Consider the following 7507-nt stretch of genomic DNA (forward strand, 5'->3'; position numbering starts at 1 on the left):
ACTATGTTTTGAACAGATTAAACATTTTTTATTCCCTGCATAACTGCAGAATTTCACCAAGAAGCATACAAATTGGTTTTAAAAAATTATTTATAATATATAATAAGTTTAATTTTAACAAGGGAGTGTTTATTATAAACTAATTAAATTCTTAATCACCAATAAAGTTAATAATTAGGGACGTTCTGGGTATCCCGCAAAAAAAAATGCAACTTCATGTTCGATTTATTTATAATGCCTCTAAATTTGAGATGACTCGAATTCGTAACTTATCCAACTTTGGTGGATTTGCATTAAAAATGTTCAAATGCATCAATTCACAATCCTTACTCATGACCATTTGAAGGAACGGTTTCCCAGCAGTGAAACAGGGCGGCCACTTGTGACGCTGACCTATATCCGGACCGATAGTGACACTAGACCCTAGACGCCTCGCCGCTTCCTGCAGACACTGCAGGGAAACCATACCTTAACACAGACCAAAACCTATATACATTCTACATGTTTTGCAACAATAATAAAGTGATATAAATTATCATGATTTTTTGGAAAATTATACGAATTTTATAAGTTACTAATTATTAACCATTATGTTTCCATAACATCTGACACTTTAAAAATACTATGAAATAAATTAACAGATCGATATTTATATTCATAAAAAATACATATTTAAAAAAAGCCAATACCATGAAGATTTTTCAAAGTTAATCATTATAGTTGAATATTGTTAGTTGATTTGACTATACCTATATAACTATAAATTTCAATTTAAATACAAACCATAATCTTTAGACATATACCTAGTCCTAGTGAATCATAAAAATAAATATGATGTAGGTAGTAGGTACCCATGCATTTGTATAATATACCACTTACCTGCTTGCAATTTAAAATTGAATAATTATTTTTTTATACTTGTATTATTTTAATAATAAACATTTAAGTAAAAACATTATTAATTCTAAATCGCAGTGGTTGTATAAAACTAAATAAAAAAATCTCGCAATTTTATTTAATTATTATTTATTTTGTATTTTGAAATACATTTATACACATTATTAATCCATCTTAAATATTTTTAAGGCATTAAAGGTTTCATACTAAATTCTTCATTTTGTTGAAAACATTAACGGCTTTTCCGGGATCCGGAACGTTTACTAAAACAATAAGTTTTTTACTTAAAAATAAAATGTAGGTACCTAGTTAAAGAAAAATCAATAATATATGACTATATATTAATTGTTTTTCTTCTAGATTAATGTAAATTGTGATCGTTTTATCAAAACTTAATTAAGTTTAATTTATCGTTTTAATTATTTGCTCATGAAATACGAAAAATCTTACCACTTCTCCATTTGTCTCTTGTAATAACACAAAGATACAAATGTCGATTTGTTACACTTGCATTTACAACATTTTCCGCGTAATCCTGGTACCCTATTTCTTGTCATTTTTAAAATGACTGGACTGATCCATCCAGTTTTTTGGCCGCATTTCACACAAAACGATATTTTGTAACTGGAACTGGACATGTTGGAATCCTAGGGAAGCCATATTATTAATTACTGTATAAGTTTTACTAAAATTTTTAACAGTTTAATTATACTTACGTTTGTATGGATAACACTTTTAGCAAAATTAATTCCCCGGTTAAAATATTTACGACTAGCAATTATTTACAAAGTCAACAATGAGCTATGTAGAAATAATAGTAATCTAGATGTTTCAATAAACGCTGTGAAAGTGGCCAGCACAGTTTACAATATGTGATAGCCAGCACCATTAATATGTATTCTTATTTTAAATATTAAATGTAACGAACTAACGAAAATATACAATTTTTAATTTGATGGTTTATAGTATTGTTTTTTTGTAGGCGATTGAATTGGAATTTTTTTTTTTTTTTAATATTGGAAAACGGGACGTGCCCAATTACATAGAATATTAAGCATAATAACTAGGAAAGTTACATAAATTACAAAACTAGAAGTATAAAATATTAAGATAAAGAGCGATCAGACATAATAACATAATAACTAAAAAAAATGTTGCATAAAAATACAAGTATTATATGAATATAGCGTTCTGAATTTCTGATATACGTAGGTATATAATGCACAGATTTTAAACAAATACCTACTGGAAAAGGAAAAACTTTGATGATTAAGTATGTTAGCGGACAATACATGGTATAGAATAATACGTGAACAAGTATAGTACAATAAGTAGACTGGGATTCACTTATATTTTATACAAAATTATAATATTGTCTATTGTGAGTATATGATTATTATTATTACAGTAGGTAGGTATTCATATTTTTCATAATATGTTATGTATAAAGGTATATCCGGTAAAGGTTGTTAAATATATTTAAATTATTATTTCTACTTGCATGGAAGCTTATCCGATTAATAAAATTGTGTTGGCATACTCACCAATCATCAGTACTGTACATTCCATTATGGCCGGACGAGTAGCAGTAGGGGATATATACCTACAGACTTTTACATTTTCGTGTAAATAAATAAATATTCATGATAAACCCCTAAATTAATAAATGTTAATGTAATTTAAAAATTATTTTACTTTTATTATGAAATTCGTTTTTTTTTTCGTAGTTCTGAATCGTCGTTAAAAAGTTGTTTACGAAACGTTTATTTACATTTTAAATAATTGAAACCAAACTAAAATGAATATTAGCTCGATTTTGTCAATAATTTTATGTTCGAACATGTATACTATTAATTGTCTGTTATAGACTAAATATCCACATTTTTTTTTTTAGTTTATTCCAAATTACTTTTATTTTGACTTGATTGTAATAGAGAATATTTATAAAATACAATTGTAAACAAAAATAGGCCCCGACGCTTATTTAATAGATAAATCCCATACCTAGTTTAGCAAGTAGGTAACAATTTGGACGCCTGCCGAATTTTATAGGTATATAAGATCTATAGAGACCTTCAAATTCAGAAGCTTCTATTTTTTGCTTTATAGGTTCCTTATTTTCCTAAAAGTATTACGCATAATTTGTTAAAACAGTATATTCACGTAATGTGCACACATTTATATAGCACCGATAAATATAATGTTTACTTTACAGCCATGTCCGCCGCCGGCGTCGTCGTGACACTGCAGTCATTACACGGTAACTCATTAAAGTTTCTCAAGTTTCTGTCTTCGAATATTCCACCCCCCATTTCACGAGCGCTTAAAATTAATTTCCCAAAGCGCGTTGGTTAGCGCCTTATAACCGATGTGACGGCAATGCGCTTCGCCAACTTATTGGCGTGGATGTATTTACACGGAGGGTGACGAGGGGGTTTCGGCCGCCGCACTAAGTTTCATGAAAGTAGTATTTGAAATTGATGTATTTATATTAATGTATTATTATATTATGTGTACTTATACCTATATGTATTACATATTATACCAAAAGATAAGTGGGTATAATCCGGAAAAAAGCACAACTTAAAAAAATAAAATATAATTATATTATACATTATTTATTACCTATTGTCTTATTTCAGCTTACATAGACATATTAAACGTGTAGTACTCATTAGTTATTGTTCACTGCAGCCTGTCGACGTTTATTTTATATTTTTAGCCAATATATAAAATTTTAATGACACAGCATCACGTATCGACGCATTTTCAATGTTATATTCATAGTAAGATTAATACGTAAATAAGTAATAACTATGCATTGTACGTAGGCAGTCTATTATATTATATAATTTCTACTGCTATCATCCTTTGTGTGTGACTTCGGTCGTACAGACTATACCAAGCTTAGTCTACATTGGTTTACAAAATTACAAGTCAAGGTTAGCAAGTCTAGGCTCGAAACTATTCTTTTACATGACATTCCAGCACCCATCTTTCTCTTCCGAACGTGAAAAATTTGTATTTATGCTCATAAAACAAACAAACACTCACGCGTGTTCAGTAAGAATTTTTTTGGCCACATCACTTTTCTTAAAATATTATGTAACACTATATGATTATTACATATATTTTCTACTAAACTACCTATTGCTCTCCTGTGTAATTTTTTTTTACCACGCTGTGTGTTGGTAGGTACTTATCATTCATTATATACATAAAATAATATATATATATATATATACATAATGCATAAACTCAATCCCATCCCCCACCACCTGACATTGATTTCCCACTCTGTAGTTCGTCATCGTAGAACCCCATCGGCCGAGCATTACTATGGAAACGCTTCATTACACGCATCACCCCCCCCCCCATTCCACCCCTTACGAAACTCGAACCACTCGAGTCACTCGCCACCACCCCTGCCGAGACCCGAGGGGGATATTCGAACGTCCGCATGACGTGTTGATTGCGTGATATGTGTTTGGCGCCCGTTAATTAATATGTTTATTTTCTCTTTTATGCCAATGGCCCGTGGTATGCCACCCCGCACATGCCGTATAATAGTGTATATTTCTGTACCGTATATTTATACCTGTACAATCTTCTACGAGTAATTAAAAATATATTATAATTTATATTTCACGTCATAACGTCCACTGTATATTAATTATTCGATTATATTATATGGTATTCAATATTTTTTATCATAAAATATTGTTGGTGTTCGGTAGGCGGCGGAGATGATCGATATCCTATCATATATTATTATACTGCGATCGGCTGCAATATATGCATAATTATCGGCATTCGATTGCAATTTACAAATTTTTCATTAACACGATATATTATAAAATGTAATTATTAAAATGTAAGAATTACTACACCATTATAGGTGCATATGGCACTTTTTCTATTTTTTTTTTATTTAACATTTCGATTTTCGATGTAGCTATCCAATGAAGATGCAAATTCTTAATAATATGAATTACAATATAATATATTCATATGCTACTAATGATACATTTTTCTTTCTGTATAAATTAATAGTTTAAATTATATTTTTTCTACAATACATAATATGTACATTGTACTCGTGTATGTATATTTTAATATAGACTTGCAAATGATATATATATAATATATATATATTAGATGTCTAATAAGCATAAATAGATTTATATATAGCGAGAGAAAGACACAATTAATGTACCCTAATTATACTTGTGCGAAATTAATTTTAGTACTTAATAGCTTCCTACTACGTAAACAAGTGAGAGCACCTAAAGTTAATGCCAGTGGTACCGCATAATATTATGGCGAGCGCTCTTTTTTATGTTTGCATTTCAAATACATATATTATATATATATATATGTATTGTAAATTAATACAAACTTCTCTGAACTCCAGTCTGAGTCCCCTGGTCGAATTAAACAATAATAATAAATAAAATATGCGCAATTATTAATTTTCAGAATTCAGACAAGCTAATTTGTGCATGGATATTTTATTAAGATACGCACAATTGAAATAAAAGAGAGTTGTTTTGTTTATATTTTTTTGAAATTTCAATAATAATAATATAGTCCGTTCACAGTGACTAATGAAGCCGTATAGAAAATGAAACATAAATGATTCCTTGACGATATAAACGTACATTGAAATAACTGTGCGCTGTGCAAACACACCTATTTATATATTATACCAGCACGTCCGGTCATAGAACCCACTAAATCAAACTTGTAACTTAAGCCACAGCCACTAGGAATTCTTCCACACCTTGGTTTTGCCCAGAAAACTAAGCTCGTGTACAACAACTATACAGAAGGGTGAATAATATAAGTGTTGCAATGTATATATAGATGTATTGTATATACATATTATATATATATATATATATATATACAGTATACACACAAAACACGACCCAGTTCCGCTGTATATATATATATATGTATATGTAAACTGCTCGGGGGGAATTTATTTCTCGTCGTTACTCACAGACCACACAGTATGTGTATTGTGTATAATATTATAATATATATATATATATATATATATATATTTATACACGGTCAGTACGTGATGCTTTGTTCGCGAATCCATCCCCTTGTCGCACTTGTCTCTTTCATTTGGTATACCCTCCAACCCTCTCCCTACACACTTTTGTACGAATACCGTGCTACACGCACTGCACGTCAGCGCAACGTTGCACCATATACGGCGTGTGTAGTCTTCAGACCTCAATCCCCATATATTATTATTATATATTATAATGCACGGGTATATTATTTTTATTATTTTTAAAAAAAAAGTTAGTATAATCGTTTTTTTTTTCAACCAACGCCATGAAACGAAACCTTCCTGTGTAACGTGGAAAACTCTCTATAGCGGACATCGTATGATGATTCTAATGGTGGTCCACTGCAGACACTATATTTTTCAAGCGAAAATAACTCGCGGCTAGTTAAAAAAAACAAAGAATTCTCATATTCTCATGTTTTATAATATTTTTGAGACCCGTTTGTCCATTTATCATTAACCAGAGTCCAGCTAGGGGACATCATCATGAGGAGGAGATTCTCATTATTTTCCGAATTGTATTTCATTAAATAGGTAAATCGGCGATAATAATAAAATATTCTATACCTATGAATAAAAGTCGAACCTAAACGGAAAGGCTCAAAATGTTTTTCAATATGTGACTATTATTTAAGGGGATTCAGTCCCGGCTGTGTTCTCCTATCGTTGACCTATCGTTTATCAAATTATACCGAATATCTTACAGTGAACTTCTGAAAACATACTACCTACGTCTCGGAGATTGCTTGAGAACGACTTTCCCAATTATTAAAATTGAATTATTAAACTTTTCAAAGTGAAATTTTTAAATGTTGAATATCGACAGTCTTAAATTTTAAAATGTTCATGAAATTAATGTAAAAAACGAATTATACCTAATTGAGACAATCGTTTTCAAGCAAATGTCATGACGAGTTCAAGTTTGATTTCAAAATATTTAACAGATAAATATGGGTGATCAAATTTTCAAAAACTTTTAAACAAAATAATTAATGTTCGTGTGGCGCGTTATTGACAAGTGTGTGCAAGTGCGGGGGCCCGCTCCACTACTTCTCTAACACTATACACGACCGACCACTAACTACAGTCACACACACACACACACACACACACACACACACACACACACACACACACACACACACACACACACACGTCTTATGACAGTAATGATCACTTACTACCTTCACATATACAAAACTCTCGCTCACGCAATTGGAGAATTGCCTATATCGAACTCCTTAAAAACGGTCGGAATTGAATCCCCATCAAGCTTATAAATTATTTATTAATTTTAGTCCCCGTAGTTGTATTGCTCATATAGTTACTATAGTCGGTTATATTTAAGGTTGAAAATTCGAATGTATTTTACAATACTTAAATATTGCATTACATTTTAATTTTTTGGAAAATATACTTACAAATAATATAAAAACTATAATAGAAAACAAAATTCTATACGTAACTAAAAATTTATAAAATTAATATTTACTTTTTTACCAGTTATTCCATATTTTAAAATCT

This window comes from Myzus persicae, unplaced genomic scaffold, assembly GCF_001856785.1.
Source record: "Myzus persicae strain clone G006 unplaced genomic scaffold, MPER_G0061.0, whole genome shotgun sequence".
Lineage (NCBI taxonomy): Eukaryota > Metazoa > Arthropoda > Insecta > Hemiptera > Aphididae > Myzus > Myzus persicae.